This window comes from Narcine bancroftii, chromosome 12, assembly GCF_036971445.1.
Source record: "Narcine bancroftii isolate sNarBan1 chromosome 12, sNarBan1.hap1, whole genome shotgun sequence".
In the NCBI taxonomy this organism is placed as follows: Eukaryota; Metazoa; Chordata; class Chondrichthyes; order Torpediniformes; family Narcinidae; genus Narcine; species Narcine bancroftii.
Window position 1 is genome coordinate 27,622,596 of NC_091480.1, and position 19,420 is coordinate 27,642,015.

Here is a 19,420-nt window from a genome sequence, read left to right on the forward strand (position 1 = left end):
GTGCAAAATTCCAGAAAATGCTATTTCGTTCCCTCTGAACTAATGATTTTTCCTTGTCATTTATTATAAATGTACTTACATCATGATTTAATTTCTCAATTTTGATTTATTTCATGCACATTATTTTCCTTGGCTTACAGAATTTGTACAGGACAGGCCACTTTTATTGAGACGCAGTATTAACATCTTGGATCACTGATTTTTCATGCTAAAAAGTTCATTAATTTTACCTCCACACTTGGTCCAACGCCTGTTGAGGATTTTCTGATTCATTTTGTCTTTCCAACAGTCATTTGATCTGATTCTGTCTATTTCTCACAGAAATTATTTTGTCCTGACTTTTTGTTCATTCCGATACCGTAAATTTGAAAACAGAACATTCTGCCCACTCAACCTGCTGTCATTCAAAAAAAATTTAAAATCTAAATGCATTTTTATTCAAATCTCTAATCTCCTTTTGCACTGATTGACGGGACAGAATATCAGCCATCACAAACAAAATGGGAAAAGAAAGTTGACTTCTGAGGAGAATATCACCGTGGACTACAACTCCCAGGATCCTCTCGATGATGGCGTCTGACGCCAGCAGAGAACGTGCTTTCCTTGGTACGTCAGTTCCTGTTTGAAGGTTCGTGCCTGAACAGATTGGGGCCCTGAGCTGTCGAGTGAGATGGGACGTGGGGCTTGTTGGGGGCAAGCGGATAAGGACACAGGACGATAGAGGTTCTGGAGCGGAGGGTCGATTCCACTGCATTGGCCTGCGGCAGGCGGCGGGCAGCGAAGGGGCGGCGGTGGCTGCTGCGTCCAGAGCCGGCCTCTCTTCAACACCTCTCAGAGTTGGTGAGAGAAAACTCCTTCCCTTCCGGGGGGGGGGGGGGATCAGGGCAGGGAACTGTCAGTCTGTCTGGAAGTGCGAGCTGGAGCAGTTTGGCGACGGGGCGGACCGGCAGCCAAGCCCTCACACCGCCCACCTTCCCGAGAACTCCCCACACGCCCGACCGAAACGTGCACTCCGCGCTGCCCCGGAAAACTTCTCCCAGCCCTGTTTCCCAGAGCCCAGCCTTTACCCTTCTCCAGACCCTGTGGCCCACTCAAAAACAACCTCACGGCTCGGCTGTTTTGTGTTCAGAGAGGGGAAGTTGGCAGCCAAACACGGAGAATGAGGTTCCTTGTGTCATTTGTTTTAGAGTTCACTTCTCTCTATGTCTCTCTCTCTCTCACACACACTCACTCACACACACACTCTCACAGGCACTCTCGCACTCACAAGCACTCTCACACACACATACACATTCACTCACTCACAAACACACACACTCACACGCACACACACTTACACCCTCTCTCACGCCCTCTCTCACACACACATTCACTCAGACTCACACACACACGCACACATTTGCATTTGCTCTAGAGCCCATGCACACTCACACATATTCTCTCTCACACACACAGACACACATTCTCTCACTCATACACACATACTTGTGTTAACTCAAAGTTCTCTGCTCTGCAAACATCCATTAACCTTTGATTTCCCGCTCCCCAACCATTGGTCTTGCTGCTGCAACTCTTTGTAATTAATCTTGCTCTCTCTTTCTCTTAGCATGTCTCTCTCCTTCTCATCACTTTTTCTGCCCATTTACTTTTCACCCTGAATTTCTTCACTCTAAAACCATTGATTGGGGAGGGAGATTTTGTTCACTTTGTTGTGAATGCCCTGCATAAATTCTAATGTTGCAAAAATGCAGATTCTCCAACATTAGTTCTCTAATGCAATGATTTTGGACACCCAACTTACTCTGGCAACTTGACCAGCATTTCGTAAGGCCTCTGGTTGACTTCTCGGTTGCTTTGAAGGCATCTTGCTGAAACATGGTCTGTGAACTTGTTGCACAAATCGGTAAAACTGTGTATGACTTGGGAGTCATTCCTGAAACTGCTCGGTGGAGATGATTGGGAGTTGAATATCAAAGAATTCAAAAGGAGAGACAGAAAGATAAGGGAGGTATTCTTAATTAAGGATGAATTCAGGGTGATGGTGAGAAATTATATAAGACCTAAGGAGCAGAGTGTGGAATCTATCCAGGTACAGATTTGGAATAGTAAAGGTAAAAACATCACTGATGGGAGTTGTCTATAAGACCTCTAAATAATAAGATTATAGTGGCACAAGCAATAAACCCATTAAATATCTGAAGCTTATAAGAATGGGATGACTGTCGTCATGGGGGCATTAACTTGCACATTGGGTGAATCAGGTTGGTCGAGGAAGTTTTGAGGAGGAATTCATAGATTTTCTCTGTGATAGTTTACTTGAACAGCATATTATTGAATCTACTATACATGCTACTGTGGAGGTACGCCATTAGGCAGGCGAACTGGTCCCGCTTGTCACGCATGCGGAGAGGGAGCCGGCCAAAATGGCACCATCGGGGGTTTCCTCCCAACCTCGGCACCGGGCTCAGAAGCCCGTGCTTGGGGACCCATGTGATGCCCCGGTCTCAGAATATGATGCCCCGGTGACGTTGGGGGCCCCCCAGCGCAGTTCTCAGCCAGGTCCGGGCTGGGAGTATAAGACCAGCCAGGCAGCCTGCAATAAATCAGTTTTTGCTCACTGAACTCAACCCGTCTGGTTGTGCGATGCTTCAGTTAGCAGTGTAGCCGCTGCTACAATTGGTGACTCTGACAGGTTCAAATGTCTTTGAACCCAACATGAACGACCCTTCGATCAACGTTATAGCCATCAAGCTTCCTGACTTCTGGGTTCAGGAGCCGGAGACCTGGTTCAGCCACGCAGAGGCTCAGTTTCACCTCCGCTAGATTTCATCAAATTTGACCAAGTTTTATCGTGTGGTCACCATCCTGGACCAGGCCACTGCCAAACAAGTGCTGCACCTCGATCAGCACCCTCCCGCGGAAGATAAGTACGGGACCATCAAGCAGGTGCTCACCGATTCCCTTGGCCTCTCCAGGCGCCAACATGCCGCTCGGATGCTGCGCCTCGACGCCTTGAGCGACAGAGCTCCAATTGAGTTGAATGACGAGATGCTCACGCTCATGGGCGATCAAACCAACTGCCCACTCTTCGAGCGTATTTTCCTCGACCATCTGGCCGTTACTGACCCAGGAGAGCTTCATCGACACTAGGAAGGTTGCTCAAAAGGCTCAGGAGCTATGGCTCGAACAATTCCTGGAGGACTCAGCAGTCCAACAGGTTATGAGTCACGGGCATGACCTCGCCTAGCCTTCTTCTAGCACTGCGGTGGAACACCGGGCCCCTGCAGGGGCTTCAAAGAGCATAACCAGAAGCAAGTCATCCACTTCAGGCCTCTGCTTCTTCCACCAGTGCTAGGGAGCCAAGGCTCGGAATTGTCGTCAGCCCTCCAGGGAAACGAGAAGGCCAGCCGCTGTTAATGGCTGCGGCGGCTGGCCAAGAACACAGCCTTCTCTACCTGCGGGATTCAGTCAGCGGCCGATGCTTCCTCGTCGACACCTGGGCCCAGATTAGCATAATCCCGGCCACAGCCATCGAATCCCAGAACCGGCCTCGAGGACCTCCCCTTCATGCAGCCAATTTGTTGGAGATCTGAACGTATGGAGACAAGACAGTCCACTTCCAGATCGGCCAGCGGAAGTTCACCTTTTCATCCCTTCCAACTTCTATCCTGGGTGTCAACATCCTCCTCGCCTACGGACTCCTGGTCGACATTCGAGGTAGGCAACTGGAAGATGCTTGCATCTTCAAATCCATTCGCCTTAACGCCTCCTGCACATAGCAGCCACAGATGGCCATGGTCAGCATGCCCAAGGACAAGTTTCAGTGCATCCTGGACAATTTCTCATCTCTCCTCAAGCTGCAGTTCTCTGCTGCCTCACCATGCCATGGGGTGTTTCATTACATCCCCACGCAAGGCCTGCCAGCCTGCCGAGGTTGGGAGGAAACCCCCGATGGTGCCATTTTGGCCGGCTCCCTCTCCGCATGCGTGACAAGCGGGACCAGTTCGCCTGCCTAATGGCGTACCTCCACAGTAGCATTTCATCTGGCACGGGCTTCGGAAGTAGATTGCGTTCTGGGCCAGAACCTGCACCCATTGCCAGCTTTCCAAGGTACACAGGCACACCAGAGCACCCGTACAAGATTTCGAACACGTCCCGGAACCGTTCAGTCACATACATGTGGATATCGTCAGACCCTCATCTGTTTCCCAAGGTAACCATTCACAGTGGTAGACCGCACCACTCATTGGCCTGAGGCGATCCAGTTGCCTCCACAGACTCCTGCTCACGAGTGTTTTTGAACGGTTGGTTGCCGGTTCGGCATCCTGAACCACCTCACTAGTGATCGGGGCGCCCAGTTCAACTCTGCGCTCTGGGCGCAGCTCGCCAACAGGCTGGGGATCGAGCTACATCACACCACAACATATCACCCACAGGCCAATGGGCTAGTCGAGCGATTGCACTGCCATTTTAAGTCTGCACTTATTGCCCACCTCACTGGCCCTGACTGGGTGGACAAGCTGCCTTGGGTGCTCCTGAGCATCTGCTCGACACCCAAAGAAGACCTACAGGCGTCATCAGCCGAACTGGTCTATGGTGCACCACTAGCCCTACCCGGTCGGTGAATTCGTCAACGCACCTCACAACCCTCAGCAGTCATCACATGGTCTACTTCCCTGCATCTGGGCCCAGTTGGACTCCTTCACACCCCCACCGCCGCCCAGACACGGCACACGGGCCTCTTATGTCCCCAGCGAGCTGTACTCCACAGAGTACGTTTTTATCAGGCGGGGCCTGTCAACAGCACCTCTACAAAGACCATACTAAGGGCCGTACAAAGTCGTCCAGCATTCAGGATCTACTTTCACACTGGACATCGGTTGTAAGAGGGAACTGTTCACGGTGTCCAGGTTAAAGCCAGTCCACCTCGATCCCACTGAATCAGTAGTTGTGGGCCAACCCAAGAAGTGAGGCCGCCCAGCAAAAAAGGACATTGGCACCGGTTCTGGGTAGGGGGTGGGGGGGCTGTGTGGCAGTATGCCATTTGGCAGGTGAACCGGCCCCGCTTGTCACGAACACAGCGGTGCAACCGGCCAAAATGACGCTGTTGGGGGTTTCCTCCCGACCTTGGCACCAGGCTCAGAAGCCCATGCTTGGTGACCCACGTGACGCCTTGGTGACATCAGGGGCCCCCCAACGCGGTTATCAGTCAGGTCCGGTCTGGGAGTATAAGACCAGCCAGGCAGCCTGCAATAAATCAGCTTTTGCTCACTGAACTCAACCCATCTGGTTGTGCAATCCTTCAGTTAGTGCCGCTACTACATTAGATCTTGTCCTGTGCAATGAGATAAAATAAATGATTATGTAGTTTGAATTTCTCATATAAATAGAGGATGCAATAATTAATTTTAAAACCACTATAAAGTTGTAGTTTTCCTTACTTAACCCATTATGGTTAAACGAGGGAGACTGTAGGTTTGGACGACATGGTTAAGCATAGTGTTTAGTGTGAAAAGTAGTTTGAATTCTGTGGTGTCTGTCAGGAGTTCATACGTTCTCCCCATGACTTGCATGGGTTTTCCCTGGGCACTCCAGTTTTCTGCCACCCTCCAAATTGTGCGGGGTTGGAGGTTATTTGGGTGTAATTGGCAGCACAGGTTTCAATGGCTGTAATCAACTTTTACCATGTGGTACAGTAGAAGTCCTAAATCCGGACTGCTCGGGGATAGATTCTGTTCGAATTTTATGGATTCTCAGATAATACTTTTAAAATTCAAATGTAAAGAAGAATGAAGAGGAGATGAACAGGTAAGTTTTCATTTAATAGCAATACAATATGCTTCATTTATCAAAACTAGGAAGTTAACACGATAAAAATGTAATCATGAGATAATGCCTGAAATTGTTTAAAAATGGACATTATAAAAGTAAATTACAGTATACAAATGAATTTCTTTGTGATAAGATTACCTGTATTAAGCGTGGTCGCTTGTGGCTCTGTGAATCTCTGGCACTTGTGCATGCATGCACACAAACCCAGCTGAATTTAAAATGTTTGAGAGTTTTTGCAAAATCCAGATTATTGGGCTGTCCTTATTTCTGGCATTTGCATTTTTGGATTTCTACTGTAAATTTTAAAAAAGGATGAGGAAGGAGTTGGCTATTATTGGCTGGGAATACAAGCTAAGTGTTGGAACAGTGGAAGACTTTCAAAGACTTTTTTCAGTGATTAACCAAAGTATATTCCAATTAAAAGCAAGGACAATAAGATTGGGGACTGCCAGCCTTGGATAACTAAGGAAATAATGAAAGATATCAAACTAAATCTTAACTAAAAATGAAAATAACCACTAAATTGATGATGACATTTACCATATTTTCACTCTTATAACACGCACACACATATAATGCACAGAGCAATCATAAATTGAGTAAAAATATTTTCAAATACAGCCCACACATATATACTGTGCTTGTGTAACATTCTACATTCCAAATCATTTACTTTGGAAAGGAGACAAAACACCTTTCATAGTAGTCCCACTAACTGCCACAGTTAATCTCCTGTGATTTACACACATTCATTTCCCCCCAAAGGTGCCAATTGCCTATTATGTAGATATCCTCCTGCAACACATGGGTGTTTTTTTTTAGACAGCAACTTGGAAAAATCTGTGGAGATATTTAACAAATTAACCTAATTGCTCACCTTGGGGTTGTTTATACTGCATGCCTTAACTTCCTGTGCGCGTCAGTCTGGGTGCTTTTACGTGGCCTGAGTCATCAGCTGGACGTTGAATTCGAGAGGTGAGTTTTGCAGTGCGATTTAGACTGTAGGCTTCCCATGAAAAGTAGTGGGGGTCCTGCAGGATAAACTGCAGCGTAGGAATTGACTAAAAATGCCTGCATTTTCCTTTTTAGACTGTCCACGTGTGATGGCTGCAGTCTAAAGACACTAATTAACAAGCTTTGGAGAGGAATTAATTAAATAGATCAAAGACCGGCTTCAGAACTTAGCAGGGTTTTAATTCTGTCATGATTTAAAAAGCCTTTCTTTAAAAGAAACCTCTTGTTAAAAATAGTATGCAATTGAGAAATTTATTGTTTGATTTGATGTAATGAGGATGATTAAACTGAATCCATAGGGCAGAATCATCCTAATGTTGTCTCAGATCAGAGGTACTTGACATGTTAATCTTCTCCCTTAGGGGATGGGTTTGGGCAATTAACTTTGAAAAGATGTAGTGCCCCAGCCAGAATATCCTGTTTCTCGGATTTACCATCCCACTCAGGCTGAAGAGATATCCCTAAAATCAACATTTTGAATTTTGCCATTTTGTATGTACCCAATTCCCACACCTGCTATAAATTGTGCGCTTTTTTTCATTGCTGCTGTTACCCTCGCTATAAGTTGCTGGTGCGACTTTCCCACTCCTGCTATAAATTGTGTGTGTTGATACAACATGTAAAAATATTCTCATAAAGTGCGCACGTGCGCATTGGTGGACACACTAATCATGTCTTGGATTGGTATTTCCCAAATTTTCCTTATCACTGAGGTTAAGCTGACTGACTTACGGTTGCCATTTTACCCTTGATTTTTTTTTAGACAAGGATGTAATTAATATTTGCTACTCCATTCTTTTGCCATCATCCCAGATCCCCTTCACCTTTCCTCCCCTTAACACTATTATCCTAGTCTGCATTGAGATATGCTACGTTTTGGAGTGAGTGGTGGGGTGGCATTCTGAGTGCCCAGAAAATATTGCTTTTCACAATTTTTCTTTTGTGGGGATATGAAGAAGTGAGAGTTGAAAAGTTTATTTATTTAATCAATTTTTTTTATTTTAATTTTTTAAAAACTTTATTTATTTGAAAAATCGTTAGTAATAATACAAGATACAATCAATAACAACATTTTTGTTTGAAAAAATTAATAATAAAGAAAAATAATAAAAAAACAAAGTGAAATCCCCTCCCACCCCTTCAGCCAGCTCTCTTAAGGAGAGCCAAAAATATATAAACAGAAATTAAAAATATAATAGATCAAAGTACATCTAAATGCATATACTCCAAATATGGTAACCACTTATTAACAAAAATAAATAATTATCATGCAGAACATATGTAATTTTTTTCCATAACAATACAAACTTTCATTATGCCAACGCATTATGTTAATCACTGTATTATCTTTCCATGTACTTGCTACACATTTCGAGCTATGGACAATGCTAAATATACAAATGCAATTTGAAATTTATCCAAGCCCAATCCCCTTAAAGCATATTAAAAAAATTAGATGGATCTAATGGTAATTCAAACTGATACAATTTTTCCAAAATTTGCTTAATTTCTTCCCAAAATGGTTGTACAGACACACAGGACCAAACAGCATGTAAAAAAAAAAGTTCCAACACATGTACCACATCTAAAACAGGAATCCGAATTACTGAAACCATATTTTTTCAATTTCTCAGGAGTTAAATATAACTGATGTAAAAAATTATAATTAACCGTTCCATACCGTGCGTTCGTCAATTTAGTAACACTATTATGACACGTATCCATCCAATATTCTTCAGGAAAACAAAAGTTAAGTCATTTTCCCATTTAAGTTTAGATTTCTCCCATTCCGGCTTATCCATATTATCTTGTAATACTTGATACATAACAGAAATATAGCCCTTTTTTGGTATAGAAGAAATCAAAGACTTGAATTCTGACAATACAGGTAAAATCATCTCTCGACCATACATATTTTTCACCAAAGATCGAATTTGATAATAAACAAATAAAGAATTTTCCGCAATATCAAAACGTTCTTTCAAGTGATTAAAAGAAACTGTCTTTCTACAAAGCAATCCTGTAATGTTTTTATACCCTTAGAATCCCAACTCTTTACATTACTATTAAATATTGAAAAAGGAATAAGCTGATTATTATATAATGGCATTAAAATGGACAATTTACCTTTTGATCCTATAGTCTTATTTTTTTTGCCACAACGTCGATAAATGTTTTAATATCGGCATATTATACTCCTATAACAAATTTATATTCCACCAAAATATAAATTGGTGCATTGCAATTTCAGAAATACATGCCATCCCAACTTTAGCCCAACTTGGAGGCTGGTCCAAATCCATCAATCCACCAATAAATTTGAACTGGGCTGCTTCATAATAGTTTTGAAAATGAGGTAATTGTTACCCACCTAATGCATACTTCCAAGTAAGTTTACTTAATGCTACCCGCGGTAATTTACCTTTCCATAAAAATTCCCTAGTGACTTTATTTAAATCCTGAAAAAAATTCTTTGTGAAAAAACATGGTATTGATTGAAACAAATATTTAATACGAGGAAAGATATTCATCTTAATGCAATTAACTCAACCAATTAAAGTTAATGGAAGGTCCTTCCACTTAATTAAGACTGTTTTGATCTTTTTTAATAATGGAACATAATTTAATTTATATAAAGTGATACTCAGTATTCACAATTATTCCTAAATATTTAATTTTATCTGACCATTTCAAATTAATAACATTTTTATATACTGAATAATCTCTTTCAAAAACTGGTAAAATTTCAATTTTATCATAATTAACTTTATATCCAGATAATGTTCCATACTGTAATAAACATTCCCGTAAATGTGGCAAAAATTGTTCTGGGTTTGTTAAATATATCAAAACATCATCCGCAAACAAATTAATCTTATACTCTTCATCCGTAACTCTCATCCCTTGTATCTGTTCATTTTGCCTTATTAATTGAGCTAACGGTTCAATAGCCAATGCAAACAGGGCTGGTGACAATGGACAACCTTGTTGGGTAGAAGGTGTCAATTTAAACGACGATGAAATTTGACCATTTGTCACCACCCTAGCAGTTGGGTTTGTATATAAAGCTTTAACCCAACCAATAAAAAAAAGGCCAAATTTAAACTTCTCCAAAACTTTAAATTAAAAAATCCCACTCAACCCTATCAAAAGCTTTTCCGCATCAAGTGCAACCACCATTGGATGGTTGGGTTGCTGTTGATGTGCATTGACCAAACAAATTAATCGAAGAGTATTATCTGAAGCATGTCTATTTTTAGTAAAACCTGTTTGGTATCCATGTATCAATTTAGGTAAATATTTAGCAAGTCGATTTGCTAACATTTTAGCTATTATTTTATAATCCACATTCAAGAAAGAAATAGGTTTATATGAAGACACCTTTAACGGATCTCTATCTTCCTTTGGAATTACAGTCATTAGAGCACTAGAACAAGGTTCTGGTAACTCGCAATGTTCAGTCACTTGTTGTAATTCCTCCCCAAACACCGAAGATAAATCTTCATAGAAAACTTTATAAAATTCCACCAAAAACCCGTCATCACCTGGTGACTTGCCATTAGGCATTTCCAACATAGCTGTCTTAATTTCTAAATCTGTAAACGGAGCTTCCAAATCTATAATATCCTCTTATTCTAATGCTGATAATGTTAGAGATAAAAAAGATCCATTGTCTTGTCTCTCCTCAGAAGTATATAATTTTTAATAAAATGAATAAAACTGGTCATTAATTTCCTGAGGTTTATAGGTAACTGTTGAATTCTTTTTAACAGCATTAATAACCCGTGAAGTCTGTTCCTTCTTTAACTGCCATGCACGTACTTTATGTTTCCTCTCACCCAACTCATAATATGTTTGCTTAGATCGATTAATTAAACATTCAAATTGATAAGTCTGTAATGTATTATATCGCAGTTTCAATTTAGTTAAAACTATTTTCTGATCTTCTGTCACTTTCTTCTGAAATTCCTTCTCCAGTTCATCAATTTGCTTCTCTAATTTAAGACTTTCAGCCATATACCCTATCTTAACTTTAGTAGTATAACTAATTATTTACCCTCTTAAGTAAGCTTTTAACGCATCCCATAACACAAAACAACTTTTAACTGAATTAGCATTTTCGGTTTTAAAAAAATCAATCTGTTCCTTCACACAGGTTTTTTCAATAACATTGTATTAAATCTCCATCTATAGGATGAACGTATTACCTCTGAACTTTCATTTAAAAAAAAAGACAATAAGGAATGATCTGATATAACTCTACTCTTATACTCAGCCTGCAATACCTTTCCTTGTAAATGTGCCGATATTAAAAAAACATCTATTCTAGAAAAGGAATCATGTCGAGAAGAAAGAAAAGAAAATTCTTTCTCTGTAGGATTAACCCTTCCCCAAATATCTACTAAATTTAAATCCTTCATTAAAGCCCCAATTTATATTGCCATCTTTGATTTCCTTATACAATTTGGGGATTTATCCATCAAAGGATTCAAAACACAGTTGAAATCCCTCCCTACTAAAATATTTTCATTGACTTGACTTAAAAACAAAAAAGCGTCTGAGATAAAACACTCATTATCCACATTAGGTGCATAGATATTAAGTAAAGTCCAAAGTTTGTTATAGATTTTACAATCCACTTTTAAAACCCTCCCTGCATTCCCCTTCATAGTATGTAACTCAAAAGATAAATTCTTATGAACTAAAATCACTACACCCTTTGCCTTAGAATTAAATGAAGAAAAAACACATGACCAACCCAATCTCTTTTCAATTTCAAATGGTAAGATGGCGTAGAGGACAGACATGCAGTCCTAATCCTCCCCAGCCAGTTTTTCAAACACCTGTTTTTAAACTTTAATTTAAGTACACAATTGTTTTATTTTTATCTCTCAGAACATTATCTGTTCATAATGGTGGCAGTGCTGAAGAATTGAGGCCTACTTGTCTAGTTGGAACTACGGAGTTGTCATCTGGAATCTCTAAGCCACAGACAACTCCAGCTAGGTTAAGTATTACGCCAGCACCGGTCTTGTCTCCGCAAGATGGCGCCAGTTTGTTGACAAGTTTGGCCGACGTTGGCCCGTGCGTTCGGGATGTTGAGCACGTGGGTGACCCGACTGAGAAGAGAGCCCTCGAGTTCGCGGTGCTGTTGGGGGAGCCGAGGACATGCAGGATGGCGTTGGAGACCGCCCCTGCGCAGCCCCTGGTCTTGCCGGGCATGCACGGTGCCTCTAGGGTCCACGATCTGCTGGAGCGTGTGTGGTCTGTGGGGGGGGGGGCCTGAACAGTGGCATCCTGATGTGGTCAAGGAGCCGCCGTCGGGTGTGCAGGCCCACAGCTGCACAGGAAAAGGCCCAAAAGGAGAGGAACAAGATGACTTACCAACAATGGCCAGTTCACAGGAACAATTGGAGGAGGAGTTTCCAGAAGGTAGACCTCAAGGTCACTGGAATCTACTTTTACTGTCCTGGAAGGGATTGCCTATCACATGGATAACATATCTCAACAAATGACTCAAGTGACAAAATATGTCTGAAGATATGTCTACATTTAAGAGGGATGTCAATAAATACCTTGTATCAAATAAAAAAATTGAGACAGCTTTTTCTGAATGTAAAGATCAAGTTGTCCGTAATAAGGACAAAATAGAGAAAGTAGAAGATTCGTTTGTGGATTGGGGAATCCAGAAGAGAGATTTATTGAAAAAGATTGATTAATTGGAAAATCAAAGTCGGAGAAATAATGTAAAAATTGTGGGTCTTCCAGAGGATATTGAAGGATCTGATCCAATAAAATTTTTTAACTGGATCCCCGAGATGCTGGGTAAAGAGTTTTTCTCGGGAGGTTTAGTATTGGAGAGGGCACATAGAGCGTTACGGAAGAAATAGTTACCGGGACAACCACCACGAGGAGTTTTAATTCGGTGCCTGAATTATGAAGAGAAATGATTTTGCGGTTGGCGGTACAGAAGGGACGACAAAATCAAGCTCCAATGATAATTCAGAACAATAGAGTTTTTCTTAATGCAGATTTGAGTCAAGAAATTATTAGGAGTCGACGGGAGTTTAATTCGGCTAAAGATGTGTTGTGGCAGAAAGGATATAAATTTGCTTTCCGATACCCTGCTGTGTTGAAGGTCTTCGATGGTAATTTTCAATCTCAATTTTTTGAGAATGATCATGATACATTGGTTTTTTGCTAAGTCATTACCGAATTTATGTGGCCGGGGAAGAGTTTCGCCATCATCGCCTAAAAGAAGGGCCAATGGAAATGGACAGAATGGAAAGAATGGGAAAGATGGAAAGAAGGAGGTTTTGACACACAGTCTTATTGATGTTGCAGATCTGAACCAGTCATTGGGAATGATATTGAATTGTATCATACTGTATTTGTATCATATTGTATATATTGTATTTCTGGCTGGGGGAGGGGTGGATGGCACTGAAATCTTTGATAGTCATCTGCCACTGGTGGGGTTCACCACACAGTTTTTTAGGGCATTACTACCTTTGGGTGGTTTTTTTCTTTTTTGGGGGGGGAACTAATTATATTCCTTTTATATAAACTTTATAATATTAAGGGAGGGAGTGTGGATTTCGTTTATTAGTAGGAGAGCGATTTTTTTTTTTTTTTTAAATATTAAGTGATTATATTGTTAGTTTGTTAAGATGTCTAGTTTGAAATTTGCAACTTTTAATGTTCAGGGATTAAATAATCCAATTAAGCGAAAGCGAGATTTATCTTGTATTAAGAAAATGAAAATTGATACTGCTTTTTTACAAGAAACACATTTGACTGAAAAAGAGCATTTAATCAATTTCTCATAAATTTTGTAAGAGATCATTCTTATTTCTGTATCCCAGATTCTTTGGTAGTGACCTATATTGGTGAATTTGTGTTAGCTGAACTGCTGTAACACAGGGTTTGCATCCAATTTCGGTCTCCCATTGCATTTTGCACTCCATTATAGGAGCCCATCGTTTTATGTTGAGAAGGTACTCGCATGGATAGAAGATTGACTGACTGGTAGAAAGCAAAGAGTGGGATTAAAGGGGAATTGGCCCTGCAGCCAGCTAGTATAGTTGTATTCTGTAGGGGTCAGTGTCATTTTAAGGTACAAGAAAGGACAGGTGACAGAATTTATGGCTTTGTGGCCAAGTTGTGGATGATACGAACATGAATGTTAAGGTAGTAGGAAATCTTCAAAGGGACTTGGATGGGTTTGGAAGTGGCAAATGGAATACAGTGTAGGGAAGTGAATGGTAATGTAATTTGGTAGAAGGAATAAAGAACTTCTCAATACTGCCCCTCCTCCTGTTAGGTCTGCTTTGTTCATGAATGAGTGAGACAAACACCAGGCTGAGTCGAAATCAGGGTTCTTTGTTCTTTATTACCGGATTGTAACACTTGCGACTAAACATGTTAGTCGGAGAATGCATTCTGCCGTTATCAGCAAAATGGTGATTTTTTTATACCCTTGGATACATGCTTAGAACATCATCATATCATTACTTGTCCAATGACTAAAACTGTTGCTATCCTTTCCCTGCTAGCTTCCTGCCTCTCAATCCATCAATGTCTCTCTTATCTTGTAAGTACAAGGATGCATTTACATCTTGTTACAGCCCTGTACAGGGCAGGGTAACTCCTTACACATTCCCATCTCATGATGTTTTACCTTACACTCCCCAGGACCACAGCACATTTAAGTGGAACCATGGACTGAAACCATGGTTGGTAGGAGAGAAGTATGGAAGAAACCAACAAATATTGACTGTTTCATAGGGAAGGGGGCCCATAAATTTTGAGCAGCGTCATAAGGGGGCATAGCCGAAAGCATGGTTGAGAATGGCTGAAATACAGGTAGACCCCAACTTATGATGAGGTTCAGTTCTGGGAACTTCCATCGTAAGTTGAAAAATATTGCAAGTTGGGTTCTATCTGTACAGATCAAAAATAAGCATACTCTTAACAATCTTATCATGCATTCCTAGAATAAGCCACAAAAAGAAAACATTGAAAACAGAATACACTCGAGCCAAAAGAAAATAAGCAGAGGAAATAACAAGAGCTACATAATCTTGATGCATGTAGAAACGATTGTTTAATGAATGGAATATTTTGACACCGGTTGGCCAGGGGGTTGGGAGCTCAGAACCATGGGCTCCCAGCATGAGCGGGGTCGTCGGGCTCCCGGCAGCGGTATCACCTCACAAACTATTCTTGTATCTTTGTTCCCGATACTAGCAGTGAAGAAGGTATGGTCTGGGTGGTGGGGATCCATGAGGATAGAGGCTGCTTTCTTGCAGATGTCCTTCATGGAGTTAAGACTGATGCCCATGATGTCACAGGCTGAATTAACAACACTCTGGAGTTTTTCCTTGTCCTGAGCTTTGGCACTTCCATACCAGACAGTGATGCAATAAGCCAGGATGCTCTCCATGGCAAATCTGTAGAAGTATCCGAATATCTTCGGTGACATACTGAATATCCTCAAAAGTCCTGACAAAGTATAGCTATTGGTGAGCCGCCTTTGTGATTACATTAACATGGAGGCTCCAGGACAGATCCTCGAAGATGGTGATACCCAGGAATTTGAAGTTTGTGACCCTCTCCTTGATGAGGATTGTTTCGTGTTCTCCCGATTTCCTCTTGAATTCCACAATCATCTCCTTGGTTTTGCTAGCATTGAGTGCAAGGTGGTTGTTGTGACACCACTCAACTAGCTAATCTCTCTCCCTCCTGTACACTTCCTCATTGCTGTCCGTGATTCTGACGACAACCGTGCTGTCATCGGAAAATTTGTAGATAACATTTGAATTGTGCCTAGTCATACAGTCATGGTGTAGAATGTGTAGAGCAGTAGGCTAAGCATGCATCCTTGAGGAGCACCTGTGTTGATTGTCAGTGCGAAGGAGATATTGTTTCCAATTTGTACTATGGCCTTCTGATGGGGAAGTCAAGGATCCAGTTGCAGAGGCCCATGTTTTGGAGCTTATTGCCAAGCACTGAGGGATGATGGTGTTGAAGGATGAACTGTAATCATTGAAGAGCAGCTATATATGAGTTGTTTCTGTTTAGGTGTTCCAGAGCTGAGTGGAGAGCCGTGGAGTGATTGTGCCGGTAGGCGAATTGCAGTGGGTCCAGTCCTTCAGTACTTGTTAATTCTGGCCATGACAAACTTCTCAAAGCCTTTCATCACAGCAGATACTGTGGATGATGATTGTTAAGGTAGCTCACTCTGCCTTTCTTGGGGATTGGGAAGAATGATGCCCTTTTGAAGGAGATGGGAACCTCTGACTGAAGCAGTGAGAGTTTGGAAATATCTGTGAACATCATTAAAATCCAAGTGCCTGTTGAAATGCCTATAATTGAATCTTCCTCAACCACCACCTCTACCCGCTTGTTCCACATCACCATCATCTGTGTGAAGAACATGCCCCTCAAATCTCCTTTTAAATTTCTTGCCTCTCGCCTTGAGTCTCTGAATACAGGATGAAAGACTATCTATTTTATCATAATTTTTATAAACTTCCAAGGTCACACTTTGCCCTTTTGAGTCCTAGTGAGAATAAATTCAGCTTATCCAAACTCTCCTTGTATTGATATCTCTCCATTTTATGGAACATTCTGATGAATCTTCTACACTTTGTTAACATACCCTTTTTGCGATGTGACAACCAGAATTGTACACAATACTACAAATACAGTATAACCACCATGTTTGTTGTATGGTTTTGATTTTTTAAAAATCTTCTGCATTTTCTATATAGTGAATTTTTTTTGTTGTGAGAAGAATCACTGCTTTTTATTTGCTTTGTGGCCCAGAGCCTGTGAATTATTCCAAGGCTCTCCTGCGGATGCTGCAACTCCAGAGAGTGCAATCAGCTGTACACTTCTGTGGTGATACACCACCGGCCTACTGCAGGGGTGTAAGGGGACAGGACAACACCTGGCCGGCTGCCAATCAGTTGGCCTGAATGGATCAAGCCCCACCTGATCGAGTGTCAATCACCCTCCGGGATATAAGCCTGTGCCGGCCTCCCGAGGCCTCACTCAGAGTTGCTGCAGCCACAGCCAGCCTGGCTCTGTGGAGGCCTTTGTGGATTCAGTCTTTACCTTGAGAGTGTCTGATTTTGTCTAACAGCGCACCACAACTTCCTTATAAAGACTCTGGCAAAGGGTCCTGCAGCTGAAATGTTAATTCTGTTTCTCTCTCCAATAAATGCTCTGTGCCCTGATTGATTCCAGCATTTTCTGTTTGTATTTTCTCTTCATCTGCCCCTTTTTGATTTTCACACTTCCTGCAGTGTTGTTTTATCACTTTGAATTTCTCCATGGGGTTCTGATGGATTTGGAACAGAAGCATCATAGTTCTTTGGTTTGTTGATACAGAAAATAATATAAATTACTTTAGATTATACCAATAGAAACTATTAATGCAGTTATTTGACAAATTAAACAAGCTTGAATATGGGCCGAATTAAAATAAAAAAAATTTGTCTATTTATGTAATTAAAAATGGACTTGCCTGTCGAACAGGTCAAGTAAAAGTGGCTGTTGAACTTCATGGCATAGGTGCAGGAAAGAAACAATGAAAATTAAATAAGCCAGTTCCTCATTGTGAAGCCCTGCAAAAGATAGTGGATACAGCCCAGGACATTACAGACCCCACCATCAAGAATGTTTACAGAGAACACAGCAATCTTGAAGAATCCACATCACTCACCACATGCTCTGTTCTCGCTGCCACCATCAGGAAAGAGGTGCACCATCAGGTTCAGGAACTGCTGCTACCCTTCCACTTCTCAACAATAAACTCAATCGGGGACTCGTTTAAGGATTCTTACTTTTGAACTTTGTTTTCTTCTCTGGATTGAACAGTTTGTTTAAATTTCTTTGTTTACATGTATATATGGAGTACAGCCTTGCACTACCATTAAGTGGTAATTCTGTCTCGCCTGTAGGAAAAAAAACCTCATAATTGCAAGTTATGTCATGTATGTGCTCTGACAATAAATCTGAACTTTTGAACTTTGAAGTTCCTTACTATTAAGGTACTGTGGCGGCTCACCACAAGGCAGGCGAACCGGCCCCGCTTGTAAGACATGCAGCGGGGCAGCTGGCCAAAATGGCGCCATTGGGGTTTCCCTTCCTTCCAGCTCGGGGCTCAGAAACCTGCACTGGGGGACCACGTGACGCCCGGATGATGTCAGCGCCCTCCAGCGCGGTTCTCAGCCAGGTCCGGGCTGGGCGTATAAGTGCAGCCCAGCAGCCTGCAATAAACTAGTCTGCTCACTGAGCTCAACCCATCTGGTTGCGTGTGTTATTGCAGGAGCAGAGTAGCCGCCTCTACAGTACTTAATTTTAAGAAATTAATTAAAATGAAGTCTTGGCTCTTTTACTCAATAACTCTTTTCAGCCAAGGTGATTAAAACAGACTCCAGATCTGATCTCATTAAGGCTTTTTCAGATTACATTTAGACGCTTTAACTCCATGATTCAAACAGTCTGATAGTCAAACCAAACATACCATTTGCTGGGCCTACATATTGCCTTTGGCCTTCAGTCGCTTGCAGAAGGACATAATCACAAGGCTAGATATTTGGTTTTAGAGTGATCCTTGAAAGTAAATAATTTTGGGGAGACAAAGGGAAGACTATAATGTTGCAGGTCGTTCAGTTAATTATGGCAGCAGATAGTTCCTCTAGCTTTTTTAAACTGCATCTATTTGTTTCTGTGTTGGTTGGACTGGAACCAACAGATTAGAGAAATGAACTCTGACTGGATTGTTAACAAACCGTGTTAAGAAATCTCTAAACTTGTGTAGCTGGAGTGGTCGTACCTGATAACAATGGAAATACACTGTTGTCCAAGTCGGAGTTGTCTCCAGCTGAGATGTGATTCTGTTCCCTTGTCTGCTTTTGACAGTACAGCTCACAGGTTTGGACGTTGCCAAAGTGAATGACTGCATTGTAGTTTGTAGATAACAAACATTTAACAGACTGTGAGATTATGCCGGATGAGATGCCAATCAAATGAATTATTTTGTCCAAACGGTTTAATGCTTTGAATATTGTTCGATTTGAATTCTTCAAGACGACGGCATTCTTTGTGATTGTGGACAACTTTTGGGCTGACTGATAATGCGTCACTCAAAGCTGGATATCATTTTTTGAATATTTTATTGATTTTTTTAAAGAATATTCATAATAAAATCTTCAATACACAATATATTGCATTTACAAACAACAACAAAACATTCCCTCCCTCCATACCCCATTCTATACATACAGATCCTCACACTGTCAGAGTCTGCATATCTTTTAAATATATAGAATACAATTGGGTTATGTATAATATTTATATTATATTCCTTTCTGTTCCTGTATTTGGGCCTCTAAGTGGTCCAGGTATAGCTGCCAGATTTCAAAGCAGGATATCTATCTTCTAACCTTCTGTTTTATCTTCAATATTTCTGTGAATTTTCTAGGTGTTCTACTGGCCAGTAGTGATTTGTAGTATATTCATAGTTGGGGACTTGGTGCTGTTTATCCCACTGAATATCAGG

At 41.5% G+C, this 19,420-nt stretch overlaps 1 protein-coding gene across 1 annotated transcript in view; it reads left to right on the forward strand.

The window, feature by feature from the left end:
* Positions 1-618: 618 nt before the first annotated feature.
* Positions 619-19,420, forward strand: part of rnf216 (ring finger protein 216) — a 165,357-nt gene continuing 146,555 nt past the window's right edge. Inside the window, exon 1 of the mRNA XM_069904735.1 lies at positions 619-840. The gene's annotated coding sequence lies outside the window, so the exon portion shown is untranslated. The remainder of the gene's footprint in view (positions 841-19,420) is intronic.